Source organism: Dermacentor albipictus, unplaced genomic scaffold, assembly GCF_038994185.2.
Source record: "Dermacentor albipictus isolate Rhodes 1998 colony unplaced genomic scaffold, USDA_Dalb.pri_finalv2 scaffold_26, whole genome shotgun sequence".
Lineage (NCBI taxonomy): Eukaryota > Metazoa > Arthropoda > Arachnida > Ixodida > Ixodidae > Dermacentor > Dermacentor albipictus.
In genome coordinates, this window is record NW_027225580.1 from 3,414,795 (window position 1) to 3,436,241 (window position 21,447).

The 21,447-nt window shown below is 42.9% G+C and overlaps 1 long non-coding RNA gene across 1 annotated transcript; it reads left to right on the forward strand.

Annotated features, from left to right (window-relative positions):
• The first annotated feature begins 457 nt into the window (after positions 1 to 457).
• LOC139052542 (uncharacterized) lies at positions 458 to 15,759 on the forward strand. The gene is made up of 4 exons (XR_011509959.1): positions 458 to 549; positions 1,961 to 2,069; positions 10,358 to 10,417; positions 14,944 to 15,759. It is a non-coding gene; the product is annotated as an uncharacterized lncRNA (long non-coding RNA).
• The last annotated feature ends 5,688 nt before the right edge of the window (positions 15,760 to 21,447 follow it).

Sequence of the window (21,447 nt, forward strand, 5' to 3'; positions counted from 1 at the left end):
GTGAGTATTTGAATCGTTCTGTTCGAGCGAAAATGGTTTTAATCTTTTTCATATGCACTGTAAAAAATTTCCGTAATTTTACGGTCAAATTTGCCGTAAAAATCACGTAGACCGTTCAGTTTCATGAAAAACGGCGGAATTCTACGTAAAAAAAACGGACGTGAGCTCTGTTTTTGAAATACGGAAAACCGTCCGTAATTTCATGTGGAGGGCAACTGAGCATGTTAAGAGCGAAAAATCACCACGCAGCGAATATAAAGAAAAGACACGGCCCACGTTTACCAGCTGTTACATAATATCACCATAGGTAACGCTGCTTGAACATTATTCATAGGCGAATCGTAAGTACGCACACACAAACGGAAGAGGTTTCAGTGGTGGCGCTGCTTACCACCCTTCATCGCTTCTACACGACGGGTTGCATTTCTCCGCCGCAACAGTACAGAGTGGACAGTGGCTGGAAATGGCGGTGTGTGGTGGTGGTAGACCTGTTGCATTTGGGATTTCACTGAGAGAATAAGAAGGAATCGACGATGGACTGCTACGCAAGTAAGTGATTTAAGTGTCCTTTTTGTTGTTGGTGCACGTCGCGCGTGCGAAATGCACCGCGATGGCCGCTGACGGGCTCAACTGTGTTGTGTGAGCATGCCCTGTCAATGCCCTGTAACGACATTCCCGCTTGGCCGTAAGGATTGATAAAGCCGCGGCATTGGGAGTCTGTGATAAATGGTGTAGCGTTTGTTGTGCTGATTTCATATAGAGTACATTGAGACGCGTAGGCAACATCAGCGACGATGTCGTCTGTAGCAGTTCGTTATCGGCTGTATGTGGCAGCTGGTTTACTGACGTTGGCATTCCAGTTTTGCAATGTGTTGTGATGTGTTCTTGGCATTCCAAAATAAAGTGAAGTTACGTACTGTTCTCCTTAGCAATCTCTCACGGCGCGTTGTAACACTATGTCTATGTTAGCCGTATTCGGCGGCGCATTGCATCACAGCGAAATTCTATTTTTCCTTAAGCTTAGGACGCAGTGTGCTTGGCGTGCATAATCGCTGTGTTCATACCCGTAATTGAAAGACTGCTTCTGGAATTGAAAGTCTGCTTGTGTATGAAGACCTCATGGAGCATGTTGCATGCGATGCCCCTACATCACAGTGAATGGACGGTGTAGCGTGCTTGCTGCCGTAACCTCGTGCGGTCTGCAGTGTTAGGTAACACTGGTGTAACACTGTGCCTTGGAACACTTTGGGATCGAGCCCGAGCAATCGTGCGCGATCGCACTTGAAAGTGTCCGCGTGATACCCATTAAGGGTCGCTGGAGAAGAAATTGATTATTTTGCTAGCTGGTAATCGGCATCAGATGTTTCGCGAATTTTTGTTTTGTTTTTACTTCATACAGCTACCAGGCTGACTATCAACGTTCTGACGCAATACGTCAGCATTTAACGTAATCTGGGAGTGGATTGCCACGTAAATTTTGCCCATCTGCGGCCGTAATTGTAAAGCAAGTGCATGTGATAAGTAATTTTTAACGTAACCTTGACACAGAATAGGGGTGCCCAAAAGTGTGTAATGGACATCCAAAGTTACAAATTTTCCAAACTGGTATAAAAAAATCAAAAGATGTGTCAACACTGATGTTAAAGGATGGTTCTAATACTGACTGTCTCTAATTGCGTAGACTAATTTTCAGCATACAGGCATCAATACAATAATTATTCTAATACATGTTGTGAGTTATGTAGAGCAAAATGTCTGCTGTTTTGCCGAATAGAAGGTGCTTCATGAAGTCTTTTCTTTAAATGAGTTGAACGATACAATTGAAGACACCAAGCGATACCACAGCAATCGGTAATTCGGTGACAAGCTTATGTACAAGAGTATTTGTATATGAAAATATTTTTGCTTTACTGTGGACAACCGGTCTGAAAATACCTGATATTATTTGCTTCAATTGCAGCTATTGCACCTGTCAAGGATGGCTGTGTGCCGGTTTGTGCACAATTTCTCAGCCAGCGGGCCTGAGAAAGTGTGCCACAGCAGTCTGTGTAGTGGTGTTCTTTGTTCTGGTAAGCTGTGCCATTCTATTGTATATCTGTCTTGCATATGCAGTCTTATTAGACAGTGATTGCAAATGTTGGTGGAATGACGAGGCCTATGCAAGTAGAGTAATTTTTGCAAGTGCATTCAAAGAATAATTGATGATTTGTTTTCCTGTGGCAACAAATTGGTTCAGTATGAGCACGTCAACTTGAAAGGGATATTGTTTCACACCTGACTTGGTTGCACATATAAGTGGTGTTTAAAAAACACTTATAGTGCCAGAGTTCAAGACTTGAGGCAACAGATAAAACACGCACCAATAAAATAACTGTTTGTCTAGTGTTGGCTTAATGAGTATGCAACAACACTGCACACTGATCGTTAGCACTGTCATGGCTCCATGGTAACTAAGATTAGCCACGAATAAGCTCACTGTGAGCTAGTGTTGAGCTAACTATAACAGGTGAGTATGCGATGATGTAATTAAGTGCAACATTGGAAGGCAACATAACAATGTAAAATTATAGCCTGAGCTCGCAGCTACGTTGTGTGGTCAGGCGACCAAAAGATATGAATATTTAAAAGGGAACGAACAGTGCTACTGCCAGTACGGAGTGACAGCGTTGTACACAGCAATGTATTCCCTTTGTCCCGTCTGTAGCCCTGTTCGGTTCCCTTCTAAACATGCACCAACAAGCAGCCCAATTCAGAATGCTCCGGCAGGTTGATCTGAATACTTCAATTTGCCAAGCAGGTTAAGTGATGACACGCTAGCATAGTGGGAGCTATTCTGAAAGTTATGTCTGCTATGAAAATGTGTCGTGAAGATACTTCACTGCTAAAAATTTGGTGTACAACTGCACAAAGCGGCATCAATAGCTATGTTGCTCCCCCATGTTGTGTCAAGGGTCTGTGCATGTTTGTAAGATAATCCTTGAGTCGTCGGCCGGTTTGTCCTACATGATTGCGGCTGCAGGACAGTGGCATATTGTAAACAGCACCAACCCTAGTACCTATGAACTCCAGCACATACTTTTTGATGTAAACTTCACGTGTTGCCCTGGTCCGGTTAGCATTTTGAACGTGCCCAGATTGCTTGGCACTGAAAATAAAAAGGTAGTTTGAACTCTCTGAGTAATTTGCTTGAATTGATGGTTGCCTTTGTGTACAAATTGCATAACAGTCATAGGCCTTGGCTTTCTCGAAGTTGTCTGACCTGAGACGTCAGCTACATTCAACTCCATTAAATGCTTCTTGGCAATGCATGCTAAAAGGCAGTGCGAACGCACTGTTGAAAGCAAACGTACTTGGTTATGGAGGCTCCCCTCCACGTCGGGGTGGTACGAAGTGTTAAATGTGCTCTCCGGTGTTCCTGCAGCAACAACATGCTTCAGTGTTCAGGTGCACCAATAGAAAAGGTAGAAACACCTTTGAGTGCAGGGAATAGCTCCAGCTCTATGCTCACCACAGAAAATCTTCAGGCCCAGATAGTGGAGCTTGCCTTTCAGTAGTAGTTTTGCTCACTTGAACATGCGTGGTACTTTGTAGGAAACATTAAAAAGTTGCTCAATCACTTTAATTGCGACTTTTCACTGCCGAGAACACTGTCAGCTAGTCGTAAAACACTAGCTGCTGTAAGAACCAGCGTAGTAAAGGTATTCTGCTTCATTGGAAACTTTCTACCCTATATGACGTGAAGTAAGCCTACTAAATGGGTTGAGTGATTTGTTTTCTGTCTTCTCTACAGTGCTAGATGAGCTTATGGAAGGAAGAAAACTACATTTCAATGGATGAAGTGCCAACAGAGACAGCACAGTCAGAAAGAACAAAGACAGGACAAGGTGCTACTTGCAACTGTTTATTGAGGTCAAAAGCACTGAATATATAGCCATGGGGAGAGGGGGAAGAAAAAAAAAGAAGCACTGATTACGTGAATGCACATGTGCAAAAATATGGAAGAGGCATATGAAGGGAATCATAAGATTAACCAAAATCTAAAACTTATCTAAAAACATGCGTTCATTTCTGTAAATAGTCGGAGACGGGGTGTCGACACAGGTGTCCCCTCTTTTCTTAGTCTGGTTGGCCTCCAAAAGTTCACATGCCACAGTGTCTTTGCTTTTAAACATGATTGTTGTATCAGGAAGCCTTGCTTCACGTGCTTGCTTATTCTCATTCTCACATGCCTTGCAATGAAGCAGCAAGTTTGAGCCATAACCATTTTTGAGTGAAAGCTTGTGCTCCTGCAGGCGTTCATTAATACGTCGGCCAGTTTGTCCGGTTTACTCCTTCCCACACTTCAGCGGTATGCAGTATACGACCCCTTCTCCGTACTTCACAAAAGGTTTTGTGTGTTTATTAGAACACTCTACTTTCTTAGTCATCATATCCAATCAGACGGCACAAAGTAGCAAGTTTTTGGGGCTCGGAAGAAACCACAGGAATTCTGTATTGCACGATGACATGTGTAATATTATGCGCTGCTTTGTGAGATTACGATATCACCACTGGTTTAGCTTTCTTTTCCAATGTTTGACCTTCTTCACTGCTTCAGTTTCTTTCTTTATGCACCTTCTTCAACAACGCCTCCGAAACTTTACTCAATACCAAACAAGGAAAGCCAGCTTTCTTCAACTTCAAAATCTGTTCGTCGAAGGTTTTGTGTGCCTTATGACAGCACAATTCTTTAAGGGTAAATTCAAGGCACATAGTGGCAATCGCACGTTTAACAGTCTTGGAGTGCATAAACTTATACTGCAACAATTAATTGCAGGGTCGGTATACCGACCTCGTGCCCACAAAGAATTTCTGCCGTATCCAGTGGCGATACCGTATTCTCACGAAGTGGCGCGTAATCTTAAACACGTCGCCGCAATATATAAAATTCCTGTGGTTTTTGCTGCGCCCCGAAAGCTTGCTACTTTGTGCCGCCTGATTGGATCTCATGACTCTGAAAGTAGAGTGTTCTATTAAACATACAAATCTTTTTGTGAACTGTGAAGAAGCGGTCGTATACCGTGGAAGTGTGGGAAAGAGTATATCGGGCAAACTGGCTGATGTATTAGTGAACACCTGTGGGAGCACAAGCTTTCGCTGAAAAATAGTTATGGCTCAAACTTGCCACTTCATTGCAAGGCCTGCAAGAATGAGAATAAGCAAGTATGTGAAGCAAGGCTTCATGATACAACGATCGTGCTTAAAAGCAAATACACTGTGGCACATGAACTGTTGGAGGCCAACCAGGTTAAGAATAGAGGGGATGCCTGTGTCAGCATGCCTGTGTCTGAATATTTACACAAGTGAATGCATGTTTTCAGATAAGTTTTAGATTTTGGCTAATCTTATGATTCCCTTCATCTTCTGTGTTCTCGCGCGTGTGCCTTCACACAAGCAATGCTTCTGTTTTTTCTTCCCCTTCTCCCGATGGCTACATATTCAGCTGCTTTTGACCTCAATAAACAGTTGCAAGTAGCGCCTTGTCCTGTCTTTGTTCTTTCTTACTGTGTTGTCTCTGTTGGCGCTTCATCTTCTGAAAGCTCTGCACCAAGTAGCCTCACAACGTGTTCTACTGGAAAACTACCACTAGACAGTGATCTTCCATTTCTTGACCTCATTGTTTTCTTTGGTGAGTGTCATGTGCGCTGCATCTATGCCCCATCTTTTGAGGAGGGAATTCTGCCTTTCACATCAGCGCACTGTTCGGCTGTGAAGCTCTGTCACAGAAGCATGAAATAGCATCCTCAACAAGTCGAGGAGAACTTCTATACCCAGGTCTAACATTGGCCTACAGTAGTGTGACCACTGTTAGATCACATTCAGAAGGTCAGCCATAGTCTCAAAAAGACTGTTGGGAGAGCTAGAACGTTTATTTGTCACGTCAAGCAATCTGGGTTCAAAAAGGTGAATCAGACCAGGCCTTGACACAAAGTGTAGCAAGAGGCACATGCAGCAGTTCAAGTGTGTGGTTGTGTACAACATCCCGCTGTCCTGCAGCTGCAACTAGGCAGGACAAATAGGCCTAATATTTATTTGTGTGAGTGTGCGTGCGTGTGTGTGTGTGTGTGTGTGTGTGTGTGTGTGTGTGTGTGTGTGTGTGTGTGTGTGTGTGTGTGTGTGTGTGTAATTAACCAAAAGTCTTAGCCTGCGCTCGTGTTGTTTGGCCTGCTCCCGTATTTTCGTGTTGTCCCCAAGTAATCAGTTGGTGTCACATTCTTATAGAATTTGCAGTTATGAGATCCATGCTTTGGAACATGATCAGAAGCTACCAAATGGATGACATAATCCATCTACATGTGTTGGTGTAGATAAATGTGTCTGTGCAGTAGGAGTAGGGCATCATATGTGCTTGTTTAGCACTTATGCACTTTTGTTTCCAGAGCTTGTGACACAGTGATTCAAACTATGTCTGTACAAACAGTGCTGCACGTTGCAAGGAAATGTTACAACACTTGTAGGTGAAGCTCGGTGTTGTGAGAGGTTATAGAAACTTGCTTTCAACTTGCTTTTTGCAAGTTTCTAGAGCATGTTTTAAAGATGCTTATTTGACTCCCGCGTGCATCGTGTTCATGACTCGCTATGAAACTGTCAACAAGTATGTCCTTTATGCCATCCGTTTCTAAAGATTACATGAATATAATTAACCCTTTGAGGGTCGATCTTTTTCACCATATTCGATTGCCCAGGTTCGATTTTTTTTATTGCAGATTCCAATTCTTAGAGACCTATTTCGAAAAAAAATTGACCATAATTTCCCGTAATGGTACTTATGTACTCTGTATGGTAAAAATTGACCGTAATGGTACTTATGTACTCTGTATTCATGAATAACAATAATAAAAAAGGAAATAAACCTATAACAGTAAAAAATTTGATACATTGTTATAGTTCAAAGCTTTGAAAATGTGCACACGAGAATACCTTGCAAGACTCAAATGTTCCTGCTCTTACACTAATATGTACTATTATGAGCAATATGAAAAGGAACACAGGAACGCGTAGAAAACACCCTCAGACCCAGCTGTATGGGTGATACGCAGCGGCCACCATCGGAAACAAAGTGGAAAGGGGGACGCTGTTCTAACAGCTGTTCGCACTCCCGCCATGTGTCTGCAAAGTGCGGAATTTCGCATCGCCAGAACACTGTTCGATATTGCGTCACTGGTAACCTTTTGCGTCGAATCGTTACAAAAGATAGCACTGTTCCAGACTTCGATATTGATTTATGGTAAGTCTTCTAAACCGGGAAAATATGGTCTTTAAGGGTGCGTTCCAAGTTAGTTTATTGGCACTTGCCGAATATCAAAAAGATATTGAAGCAAATGAAATAAGGCAATAGCGTTATTGCAGCTTATCCTCGTCCTTTGTTTTGTTCGTTGGTGGCCTAATAATGCGTCATGCCACCATCGACTTGAACGATGGCCTCCATTCTTTGAGGCAAAGACGCGTAGAGAGCCTCGATGAATGCGGTATCATGCTGAAGGCGCTTCCACTCATGTTCTATTGCTTCCCATAGTTGGTCGGAGTTTGCCAATTGTAGTGAGCTCTTCGAAAGGTTCACTTTCATACGGCCCCAAACATGCTCTATAATGTTCATGTCGGCACCCTTCGCACACCACTGAAGTTGCATTACCCCTCGCTCTTCCAAAAGGCGCGCCACGTCCTTCGATGTGTGAATGGGAGACAAGTCCTGCTGGAAAAAATAACACCCATCTGGGTGCGGCCTGTTCAACACATAAGGGATCATCTGGTGCTCGAGCAGAGTGCAATACGCAGCACTGGTGAACCTCCCATCAATTCTCGCCAGTGGGCCTAGGCCTGCGTGGGAAATCGCCCCCCAGATGTTCACAGACACGCGTCCACTGACGGCCACCTCCTGGATATTCTGCGGACTAAAGCGTGTGTTTGCGGTCCACCACACTCTCTTTCGTTGGTCCCAGTGGCTCGAGAACGTGGACTCATCAGAGAAAACTACATACTTCTACCCACTCTCGCTCCAGCTGCGGTGTTCAGTAGCGAACCTCAGGCGAGCCGCTTTGTTGGTTTCGGTGAGCAGAGGTTCCTGTGCGGCGATGCGACTTCGCAGTCCTGCTTCTCTAAGCCTTCATCGTACCATGCTGTCGCTCAAGTTGTTCAAGCCAAGAGCGCCTCGAACGTCCTTTGCACTTTGAAATGGTTTGTCGCTGACGGCAGCCACGATGCAAAGGTCTTGGTCGTTCGTTGTCGATCGAGGTCGTGTGCGGTGCGGCGCATCGTTTATGCGTCCTTCGTCTCGGTAAGCCTGGATAATCCGGTTGACCGTTTTCAATGGGCGGCTTGTCACGAGAGCAATATTGCGCTGTGTATAACCTCTTTTAGACATTTCTATTATGTTTTCCCGTTCTTTAAAAGGCTCTCGAGGCATCTTGAGGTTACAAATTCAGAGTTGACTGCTCTGCGTGGGCCACTGCAGTGTGCGACGTGAATTTTTCTGAACGAACTTCGTGCAACAAAGTCGCGCGAGAGGCAGTTTGTCAATGTTCTTTTTAAAACATTTTTCTGTATTCTATTCCTCTGTCGTCATTGGTTCGAGCGTCGCCGCTGTTCGAGGTGCCACTGACAACTGACTGCGTCTATTCAAATAAAGAATCGGTTTGAAATACAGGGCAAACTTTTTCTCAGAGTACTATCAAGCGGTTGCACGAAGAAAAAAAGAGAATGAAAGAAAAGAAAGTGAATAGGTGTAAGTCACTGGCAACGATCTCACCGTCTTATCGGCTGTTGGACGATCCATGACGTAAGCTGCTCCTTTGTAGAAATACTAGCGTGGTGGGAGTGCCAACAGTTAGTGGAAGAGCGCTCTCCTTTCCCCCTTCGTTTTTCACAGCGCCATCCGGGTATCGCTCCGAGTCTGTTTGCCACACGTTCCTGTGTTCCCTTTCATATTGCTTATGATAGTACATCCATAGCATAATCGAACTGTGTAGGTGCACGCACTCAAGAAAACTGTGCGGTTGTGTGCCCATCAAAAAAGCAAAACGTGTACAAACTTCCGCTAATCTTCATCTTATCGCCAGCCAGATGCAATTAGTTTTCGCGAATCTCAAAAAAAAGAAAAGGAGCAACAGAAGCTCATGCACAGCAGCATCCTTCCTATGCGCACCCCTGCGAGCACTAAATGAGCGAGAAACAAGCAGTAGCCTTTTGAGCGATTAGTAACGAGATAGCCATCAGTTTTTCAAGCGCAAGAAGCCAAAACCGCCCGCGAAAACAAAACCCAAACCGCCACCTGCCCGCACGCACGCCAATGCGCAAGCGGTAGTACATAGACGCGCAGGAGCAAACTAGCGCTAAAACAAACCATGCAACGAAAACTGAGAGAGTGAGGCGTGCAAGAGAAATTCCCTGTATTTCCACATAGTGGCAGCACATGACAGAAAAGAAAAGGTTAGGAAATTGTCGTGCTTTTTAAACCTACAGACAGCGGCGTAAATATACGGCATTGACCATTTTTGTACTTCGCGGTGCGGTATATTTACGTCATTGACCCTAGAACGGTTAAGGAGTCATGCTCCTTGAAACAATTTCCCGTAACAACATTGCAAAATACCAGCTGAGGGTCTCGCATCTCTTACATATGCTGTTTTGCACATCATACTTTAATAAAACTGCATTTAGTAGCTGCACAGCACAGGCCCCATTTTGTTTTATCACACTTCTTTGTCTTTTCTCCCCCTGCCCCAGGTCCTATTTCAACAACTGCTATCTGCAGGCCGTCATAAAATTGCTTCAACATTGTTGACAGATTCCAATATTTTTTTCGAACCATTCTCTCATGTGAACCAAAGAAAATTAACTTGATTAGCCTGACATGAAGATGAATTCGAAATAATTTATTTATTGTACTTGCTTGGTAGCACTGAACTATTTCTTTAATCAATATAATGCTAACAATTCACCTTTGTATTGCTGGGTGCCGGTAGAGATATGGTTAGTTATTCACCAGAAAGGATCCCGAATTTTCCACCTTCTTAGTGTAGGTTAGACACTCACCTGTTGCACTTCACAAAGAGCAACTTGTGGTTGCTAGGAAATAAAAGTCTACTGAGAATTTTCATGCATCCAATTTGATTCTGTACTAGCATGTTTGTATTAGCATGTATTTCATAGAGTTGAGGCTCTATAAATGTACATTCTGTCATTCAATGTCTGTGACATGGTTAAGCAGGTTGACCATATCTAATTAGAACTTCCTATGTTCTGGGGCACTTGTTTGCAACTTAAATTATGTTGTTTGGTGCTGCCAGTGTAAGCCTAATGTCGTCTTTTGTTCTCCCAGGAAGGACGCAAGCATTGCTGAGGAGCCATTTGACCTGCCGCCACACTAATATTGTATTTGGTGAGGTCTATTACAGATCTTATTTTGTGTAGTACGTGCTATAATTGTGTACAATGTGTTCAAAACTTCAGTAAGTGGGCTGTTCGACAACAGGTGTTTACAAATTAATAATTATAAAAGATGTTCAAGGTCATTAGTGATACAATTGCTGCTCACTGCTGAATTTTTTTCCAAATTAGATGATGAGCCATACAGCAAGTGCGGCTCTCCTGGCTAATTATACAAACTTTCAAATACGGTTAATTTTTTATCACAAGTGTACAGCAGTCGGGGACAACTGTTCACAGCGACAATTTCATAATATTTACTTACATGCAAAAGTGAGTCAAAGGTCAGATGTACTTATGAAGTTTTATGAAACAAGTTCATCATCATATTGCTTACTTCATTGGAAAGTTTGTCGCGGAATTCTCACTTCTATGAACAGATCAACAGTTGCCGAACGATGGTTGTCTCTATAGTCAATGTTTGGGCAAGAGGCTTGTCTTCAGAGCACTAACTAGGGGCTTCTTTGCCATGCAGCTTGAGCTGACCAGTATGAAGAGATTACATAGGATAGGAACACAAAGCATTAGTGGGCCTCTTCGATTATCAGTCCTTGACAGTCCTGGACTGCTTAGCACTGCTGTCCCGCATTCGATTTTCTCAATCAGCTTCGGACGCCCCATCCATCAGTCCGAGAGCACCCAGTATCGCATTCGTTTTACCAGAAGTCACAGACTCTGCAGACTCTCAGAGCTGTCAGCAGATATTTGTTCTGACATATGCAAGTAGCTAGCAGACGGCGGCTGTCTTAAAAAGATGCACGCGGACTTGACGCCATGTTTTAAAAGAGGCTGTGTGTTTATGTGTACTTTGCGCATTCCAGACAGCAAATATCATGCACTCAGCTATCGCTTCCGTTAAATCGATGCTTCGTGTGCCATAATGCGAGGTTTTCATGAGTGGTCTAATTGCTGCAACCTTAGTCCTTGTGTTTTTTAAGACAAAGCACAGTGATCAGGCGCAAATGCTTGCTTTTCTTGATGTGTTTCGTGAAATCTGTCATGCTCATTGCTATATGCATAGTAAACAGGTAGATTTCGCTTTTCAGATGAGTGAAACTGGTGGACGAGGAAACGTATCATATTGCATGTAGATATTTAATGCTGGCATGGCATGGCATAGCATGGCATGGCATGGCATGGCATGGCAAGCTGGCATGGCATACAGGGTGTTTCACGTAACTTGAGCCAAACATTAAAAATATGCAAATGCCACATAACTGGACAGAACCAAGGTAATGTTGTTTGCCCTCGCTTCGAAATACTCATTTTGTTTTTCATTTTGCCAGATTAAATAATTAGTATTCGGTAATTAATCAAATTCTCAAATATTATGATTAATACATGCTACATAAAAGTGTTTTTCCTAGCGTGAAAGAAGCCTGCAAATACACACTAAATTGTTGCGTGACTCCATTCGCAGCACTTTGCGTGTATTCGCGAGCTTCTTTCTCGAAAAAACACTTCTACGCAGCATGTCTCGAACAACACAAAGCTGTATGGGGAGCTTTTCATGTTGCTCTACAATTTTCTCATGGACACTTCTAATCTAGTTATAATATTTGAAAAGTTGATTAATTAACGAAGTTGAAATATGTATTTTGGTGGAATGAAAAAATATCCGAGTATCTCCAAGCGACGGCAAACAACATTACCTTGGTTCTGTCGAGCTACGTAACACTTGCATATTTTTATTGTTTGGCTCAAGTTATGTGGGACAACCTGTATAATCAGAGCTTCACCGATTGCTGTTGTCATGTGTGCTGATCCCTTCTGTTACCCAAATTCGAAATTTCGCTTTTGGATGTGCAGGATTAGTAGACAGTGTAGACGCGCTTTGTCCTAGACACACGTCAGGCCTTTAGTAGACGGTTTCACGAGCTTTGAGGATATCGGCCTGTGCTTTGTGGGTGAACAGTGATCTGGCACAACCGTGCTTTTGCTTATTTTTGTGTGGCAATGACGCTTAAATTTTACAGGAAATGAATGAGCTGGCTTAAATACAGCGGTTAAGGGGCCCGAAGAACGAGAGCACGATGTAAACTGAGCTTTGTTAACATGTTCAATGTGCTCAGGCTGCGATTCCGTTATGCAAGCTTTATGGTTGTGCCGGCGACATGGCCTCTGAGACTGCATTATTTTGATGACCACGCTACTGAATTTGCTGGGTAGGGCGCAATCTACAAGTAGCTAAAAGCATGAGGTCAGGGGATTGAATCCTGTCCACGGTGGCCACATATCAATGGGGGCAAAATATGAAAACACCCATGTACTTAGATCTAGGTGCACGTTAACGAACCCCAGGTGGTCGAAATTTCCAGAGTCCTCCACTACGGCTTGCCTCGTAATCAGCAAGTGGATTTGGCGCGTAAAACCCCATAATTTAAGTAGCTAATAGCGGACAACAGCAGCCAGGAGAGCGACCTCCAATCGCGGTGCTTTCAAACAAAACCTCGGACAGTCCCAGGCAGCGGGATCACATGACTGTGATGCGCCCTTCTGTCAATGCTAGCGAGACCAGAAGCCGCAGGTGGTTTGTGGACAGTCTGGGACTGCATAATCGAAGGGGCGCAGACATACATACGCTCTCACATACATTATGTCCACTGCGGGATGAAGGCCTTTCCTAGTAATCTGTAAATATATATGGCTTGCGCCAACTGACTCCATCCTATGCTTGCATATTTACAAATTTCTTCATGGTGCCTAGTTCTCTACCGCCCTCAACAGCGGCTTTTTAAAATTTATCATGCATATCATTTTTTTGTCGTTCCGTTGCTTGTTGAGCAAACCTTCATTCTCAAGCTCCATTTTTATCATGCCAGGTTTCAGTCTCTTAGGTTAGTTTTATCACAATGCAATGATGGTACTTTTAAGACTAATGGTAAGCTATAGACGGTGACTCAGTAATGTGTCACTTAAGTCTTCTAAACAATTTATAGTCTTTAAATTTTCTTCTACTGATCCAGGACTCCTGTGACTGCCTTAAGTAACATACTTCATTGCCTTCTTGCCCTAGAAAATATAACTGGTGCCTTCTTGCAGGCCTTTAAAGTGGCAACATGTGTACTGCAGACAGTAGGGCATGTTCAGATAAATTCAACTGGACATGCCTGGCGATCACTTTTAATTTTGATTTAAAAGTTTATTTTGCTGCCCGAGCCTGGCGACAATGAAATTAACCTTAGTTTTCCAAGAAAAAAAAAAGGTGTCTCTGCAAAAAACAATATAGAATGAACTGTTTAGTTAGAAGCATTTTTCCTGGATTTTACCGAATCTGCATTTTGGATAGATCCGAAGGAAATAGTGTTGTTGCTGCGGGTTTAAAAATATTTTGTACCAGACTGTAGGCCAATAGCAATAATTTCAACTAATTACCACAGAGTATCCCCACTACGGTATAAAGAAGAAAAATTTTGGAACGAAACATTGCACAAATTGACCAAAGTTTTTTTTTCTTTGCATTTACTAACAGCACGGAATTTGGCCATCCTGTTCCCATGAGTCGCAGAAATTTGAGCAAATAGCTCATTCCTCATTGGCTCTCAAAATCTATGGGAAGTGCTCATGTTTAGGCATGTTAATGAATTACTCTACTTTAAAATTTTTTAGGAGAGGCTTGATTCATTTCAGAAATTTCCCGAATTAAGCGCATTTGCATGAAGCAATGCAATCTAGAAAATTATGTTGCATTAGTCAAGAAACCGACAGAATAAACAGTACTGCCTGCCAGAGCCATGTATGGGGTCCAGGTATAATTGCAGGCTTCTTTACAAAAAGGGCAATTTTTTTGGTGAACACAGTGCAATATTATAACTTTTTATGAAGATGGGAATGGTATGTTGATACTTTCACGACCGTAACTTTCAATTTTCACTGCTTGAGTAAAAAGAATATTACACATTGATACTTCTTCCGTGACACAACAAACCATATCCGAAAGGGGCTGACAGCTGTTGTGACACAGTTGTGGTGCAAGCATGGTTTTTTTGTATTGTCGCTATTCTACCAGCCTGTCAGCTGGACAATATCTTTGGCTTGCTTGTTCTGCGTCGGAAGTAAACAACATGCATGGTTTGCGCTTGTTTCAAGAGTGCTTAATTGTTTTGGGAAACAGTAAAATCTGCAAGGATGTTCAATGGAGCAGTGAAAGTTGAAAACTATGGTCTGCAGTATGTGGCCATGGCAGCTCTACCTAAATATGGGAGATGTAATCTCCGAATGTCATAATGTGCACGTGACATCTTTGACTGTTCCAAGCAAACCATCAATTGACTTGGGTCCTTTCTATCTGAAGCTTTTTATGCTATAAGGCTACGAATGAATATATACCAACATGGCTGAGTCTGAACCATTTCTTTTGACAAGAGCACTTGTAGTGACAGTTGTGAATACGAAATCATTGTTTATCTGAGTAACAGTAGTGATGATGATGGTAAATAATTGAACAGCCTTAATTGATTGGTGTTTCTTACTTTTCAGGCAAAGCCGAAGGCCTCTGCAAGCAGCCAGTCATTCCAAGTCTCAGCCAATCCTTCCTCTAGTCAGCCAATTTCTAGTGTCTATGCAGAAAGGACTTGCGCAAAACTGGACACGGGACACTAAAAAGGCGACAAGGACAGGCGTAAACTTCCAACTGGTGTTCATTACAAAAAGGTATGTATATGTACTCTTGCACACTTGATCATAATCTGTTACAATCGTGCAAGTCAACATGGTCATCACAAATAAACAAGCGCACCAAGGCCTAAGGCGGCTTCCCGCATACAGACCCCAGATATTCAGATTCTTTACCAGTCAGTGCTATTGGGATGGCTTGTTAACGCTGTTGCATTCTGCAATAGCCGCTGCCTCAATGATGAGTCTAGTGTTTTCTTTCACATTGCTTGCTATTATTTCTGTTTTTTCAAACAGTCGATGACATTTGCATTGGCAGCAATGGACTCCAAGGAAACCTCCGTTCCCGTTTTGTACTTTCCGATTATGTTCCTGTAGTCTCAAGTTTAGGGAACTTCCCATTTGTCCCACGTAACGCTGCCTGCAGGAAGGAGGTATGCTATACACTATTCCTCTTGAGCATTTGATGAAACCCTTTCTGTGCACAATGTTGCATGATTTTGATTGTCTGCTGACAGGGCTGGTTTTGGTGCATAACTTGGATAGCTTGCGGGGCCCGGAAGAAATGACCAAGACTGCAGTCCTTTGGCCTATTTTCTTTAGTTACACCTATGTGATACTGTTCACAGGAATCTAGCAGTCATCCCATACATTACGCTATCTTGCATAAACTAAAGAAAATAGGCCAAAGGGCGGGAGTTTCTGTCGTTTTTCCCGCACCCATCAAGTTATCTCAGTTATGTGCCAAAACCAGCCCTGTCAGCAGACAATCAATTTCATGCAACATTGCTCACAGAAAAGGTTTCGTCGAAATGCTCAGGGGGAGTAGTGAATAGCACACCTCTTTTCTGTGGGCAGCGTTACGTGGGACAAACGGGAAGGTGCCTAAATATGAGACTACAGGAACATAATACAAAAGTACAAAAGGGAGACAGGGTTTCCTTGGAATCCACAACTCCCAATGCAAATGTCATGCACTCTGAAAAACCAAATAATAGCAAGCAACGCACAAGAAAGCACTAGGCCCATCATTGAGGGGGCAGATATCGCATAACGCAACTATCCCTAGCGTTGACATTAAAGAATTTGCATACCTGGGGTCTGTATGTGGGAGGCCGCCTTAGGCCTTGGGGCGGCCTTAGTGCGCTCTTGTAACTGATTATGATCAAGTTCACAAGAGTATATATACATGCATTTTCGTAATAAACACCAATTGGAAGTTCGCACCTGTTCTTGTCACCTTTTTAGTGTCCTGCGTTCACTCTTGCGATGGTCACTTCAGCATGGAATACCAACTAGCCCGTTCTCATACACTGCTTTTTTCAGTAAAGCAGAATAAACACAGGTTTTTTCAGATTCAAGTGGCTTGTTGTTTCTCGAACACAAATCTGTATGTATGCTGTGTACATGTTGGGTGTAGAACCCAAGTGCAACATGACAACACTGACACGAAGAATAAGCGGTGTAGAAAACAATTACACTAGGAGGAAACATGCAAACACAGCACGTTCTGTCTGGTGTATTTCCTGTGTGCTATGATTTCTGCCCCATTTCCAGCTATATCTTAAATGATGTTGCAAGTTATCCACGTTCTAATGTACAACTTGGGTGGTTCATTGCCCAAAATAACTTATTCCAATGAACGAAACAATTTGGCTCAAGAACACGAGCATTCAAGTCCCCGTTTCTTCATTACCGAAGTACGGTCATGTACTATAATCACAAGTACGGGGCTCAATTTACAGCATTTCCGTTTTACGGAACTCACCGTTTTTCTTATTTGCAAAATACGGTCGATTCTGTTATCACAACTACGGAGCTCACCGTTTTCCATTTAACGGAAATAATTTTACGGCCTGTCCGTTTTACGGAAACACCGTTTTCCATTTAACGGAAATAATTTTTACGGCCTGTCCGTTTTACGGAAACACCGTTTTTCATTTGACGGAAAAGTGTCCGGCAACGTTTTACCTACAGCTTTGACCGTAAACTGAAGAAATTTTTTTTACAGTGTGATCTACACCAGCCGATGTGTGCGGCGCCGGGAGAAGATGTGAACTTGCAAATGGTGTGTTATTGTGGTAGAGAGTGTGGAAAAAGGATAATCGGCTGAATTTTCTGCGCATGACCAGAGGCGGGAGATTGAGCGATATTTTCAGTGATGTTACAATTTGATATCGAGAGTAACGGGAAAGGATGAATCGTGCAGCCTTGTTTTGTATAGATTCTAACATGTTAATAAAATAGGTATAATGAGGGTTCCAGATCACTGAGGCGTATTCTATCACAGGCCTGATTAGCATGTTGAATGCGCGAAGTTTTGTATCCTGGTTGGCTTGGTGTAGTCGGTGTTTCAGAAGACCAAGTTTTTTTAAGGCTTTGGTAGTAATCAGTTCTATATGAGTGCTCCAGGATAAATTAGAGGTAAGATTTACGCCGAGGTATTTTACCGACGCTGCAGTTTCTATGGTAGTATTATTAACAGTGTAGGCATTAGGACTTGTGTTAGCAGCGGAAGTAAAGTTGACATGTTTAGTTTTGTCTGCGTTAACAACCATATGCCACCTGGAGCACCAGTGAGTTAGTTCATCAAGGTCAGTCTGGAGAGCAATGATGTCGCAAGGGCTTGATATTGCTCGGTAAATTACGCAGTCGTCTGCAAATAGCCGTATTGATGATGTTATGTTCGACGTGATGTCATTAATATATATTAAGAAAAGCAGTGGACCCAGCACCGAACCCTGGGGTACCCCTGAAGCAACGCCTGTACCTCTTGATAAGAAGCTTCCTAACTTAACTGACTGAAAGCGGTTTGTTAGAAATGCGTTGTTCCACTGCGTAGTACGTTGGTCCAGCTGCAGGTTGCGTATCTTTATCATCAAGCGGTTATGAGGCACGCGCTCAAAGGCTTTAGATAAATCAATAAAGATGGAGTCAATGTAGAAGGAAGAGTCGATTGCTTGATGAAGGTCCGTTATTAACTCAAATAACTGCGTCTGACACGATAAATGTTTGCGGAAGCCATGTTGGTTGTTATGAAGCAAGTTGTTCTGGTTAATATGAGCCATAATGTTAGTGTATAATATGTGTTCGAGCACCTTGCAACATATCGATGTTAGTGAAATTGGCCTGTAATTATTAGGAACGGATCTGTCACCAGATTTAAATACCGGCATTACATAAGCGGATCTCCAATCTTCTGGCACACATGTCGTATCGAGTGACTGCTGAAAAATGAGCGATAGCAGGAAAGCTGTGTGTTGGCAGGTAATCTTTAGGAGTTTCGCGTTGATACCACCGGGTCCTGGGCTAGTGTGGTGAGGTAGGCGTTCAATTGCACGAGCCACGCCAAGCGCAGATATGTGAATGGGTGAAAAACGGAATCTGTATACCGGCCTCGGGAAGCAACAGTGGATTGTAAATGGGCAATTCGTTCGTAAAAACGTGTGAGAAGTGGCTATTGAATTGTTCTGCACACTGTTCGATAGGCAGAGTGCTGCCGTGGGCGTCCAAAAGAACAGGAACGGTACCAGCGGTTTTAGGATTAACAGTGTTCCAGAATTTCTTAGGGTTAGTTTTCATCAAACAAGGAAGCGTAAAATTAAAATATTTGTTCTTGGCTTCAGAAATTTGTTTTTCAGCTATTTTGGAAATGTTTTTATAGTTTTCCCAGTCTGTAGCTTCATTTGATCGAACCGCTTTACTAAATGCTCTTTTTTTCCTATTTAGTGCCATGTTGACGTCTGTGGTGAACCAAGGATAGTTGGTGCGCGTACTTATCGTTAGTTTTGGCACGCAGGAATCTTCAATTTCTTTGAGTTTGTCACGAAACAACTTCCAATTTTCGTTAGGCGTACGGTTATGAAAATTGGTCTGAAAGCTATTTGTGAAAGTTTCCAGCAACAGGTTCATTTTTTCAACATGCGCACGTGCGTAGTTGTAGATAAGCTTCGTGTTTTTTGTTTTGTCGGTCCGTGGGAGTAGAAGAGAACAGTGCACAACTTTGTGGTCACTTATTTTTTCCAAGACGTGAATGTCTGAGAGCTCAGGATGGGTTGTTAGGATGAGGTCCAGGATGTGTTTACCGCGAGTGGGCTCGTGAACAATTTGGGTGAGCTGGTGATATTGAAGTAAATGAAGAAAGTTAATGTTCTCCTGTCGGTTATTGTCGGAGCCAACAGTTAGCGTCGTCCAGTTAATCGCGGGAAAATTAAAGTCGCCAGCTAAAAATAGGAGGCAATTCGGGTGCCTAACAAGGATCTGCTCGATAGCGTCATTTAACAGTTCAATGAATTCAGGTTGGCTACTTGGTGGCCTATAACAGGCGCCAATAATGCAGAACTTATGACCAAGTTGAGCAGAAACCCAGACTATTTCTAAGGGAGAGTCGATAGGGGTAAGAGATGCATGGAAGTCTTTGTTAATCGCAATGAGCACTCTTCCTCCTCGTCGAGAATCAGCCCTATCTTTTCTAAATAAAACGAACGATGGTGGAAGCGCGATGTCGTGAGATGCAACGTCTTAGGTTAGCCACGTTTCCGTACCCACGATGATATCAGCTGAGCAGGTGTGTGCTATAGCCTTGAGTGCGTCTACTTTGTTATGAATGCTGCGGAAGTTTGCCAAGACCAAGGAGATTGGTTTGGTTTTGTTATCGCTGACTTTCTTTGGGGTAGACTGTCAATTCTCTGGGGGCGAGTGCCTAGAAAAAAGTTTTTTCACGCTATCTGTTGCCGAATCATACCGGTAAACAAAATTTCTTATGTGAAGCTTATCAAATCTTACAGAATAACGCTCGTTTTCTCTGATATTGGCCTTGGCGAAGTCGCGCAGCTTTTTCCGTGCATGTAGGACCTTCGGGGAGAAGTCTTCGTCTAGCCAAACTTTTGGTTCCGTGAGATGTTTTAGTTTATGCGCATTTTGAAATGCTTCGAGTTTAGATTTAAAGTTGATAAATTTAACTATAATTGGTCGAGCTTTATCAGAACGTGGCCGGCCAAGGCGATGTGCACGTTCGATGTCACCACACTGTATCTTAAGATGTTCGCTAAAGAAGTCCTTAACTATTTTATCTGTTTCTGCATAACCTTCGTGTTCTTCTTCAGCGAGTCCTTTGATAATCAAGTTGTTCCTTCTCATTCTGTTGTTCATTGTTCTAATCGAGAAATATGACGCAGTCTTTTTCAATGTTTGACATTGCGGCCACTTTTACTTTCATCATAGTTACTATATCAATCAAAACGCCGGGCTTAAATGACAGGTGCTGCAGTCGTCTGCAAAGTGTTCTTCGTGAGGGAAGAGGATTGCCCTGTTCTAAAAGTAAGTCGTAGCCTGCAGAGCCACAAGCAAATTTGAGTTGCAGTGCTTTCTTTACGGTTTCTGCACTCCAAGCACTACCTCTCCGGCTCTTTCTCTTCAAAGCAGCCTTCTGGTCCTCGTTCAATAAATCCAGAATTTTGGTCAGTGCTGAGAGATCTTTTTCTAACCGCTTTGTTTTCTGGCAGCAGTCTTCAACTTCTTTTTTGATGTCGACAAGTTTTCATGCAAATCAGTGTTTTTCTTTTTCGCATCTTGCAGAGCCTTTCGTAGCTCACATACAGAAAGCGAGGAAATATCTTCATTGCTCTCATGCTCGACTGCATTTTATTCGAAAGAAGAGGTACTATCTCGACTCAGTTCTGCGGAGTCTTCTTGGTCAGCGCCTGTAGCAACTGTTGAGGAGGAGTTGGTGCCTTCCTCGCCAGCAGGTCCACATTCGGCAGTCCGTCTCATAGGGAGTTTCCTTCGCTTAGGTTGAGTTGAATTATTAATAATAAAAAGGACATCTCTCAATGCTTATTGAAATAAGTGCAAATCGAGGAAATAATACGCTCCACTACAATTATCACTCACGTCTAAAGTCGAACAGCGTTGGCAGAGCTGTAGACTTTAACAGGCGGCGTCCATCCTGTCGATTTCTCTCAAACTGGTCCTCTTCAAAGTGGATCTAAAACAATAAATAAAACACCAAATGTGGTTATTCACGTTTGTTTGGACTCATACAAAAATACTTGTAAAAACTGACCAGTTCTTTAAGGTTCTTAACAGAAAATGTTCATAAAAAATGTCGCTGTATTACCGAACCTCGCACGTTTCCAAAGAACGCGCAGGTTACGACGGACGCCGAGCCAGAAAGCTCAGGAAAAATTTGACCCATAATGTGCCTTAGCTGCACGTTTACATGAGTACATCCTGCTTAGGTATGTAGCTCCGTCACAGAATAGTGACCACGATCGGGAATGAACATGCAGCGTTAAGGTCTGCTTACGAACAGCGTAGTTCAAATATGCCCGCCATCATAACATCGGCTACGTCGCTTTCGAATGGCAC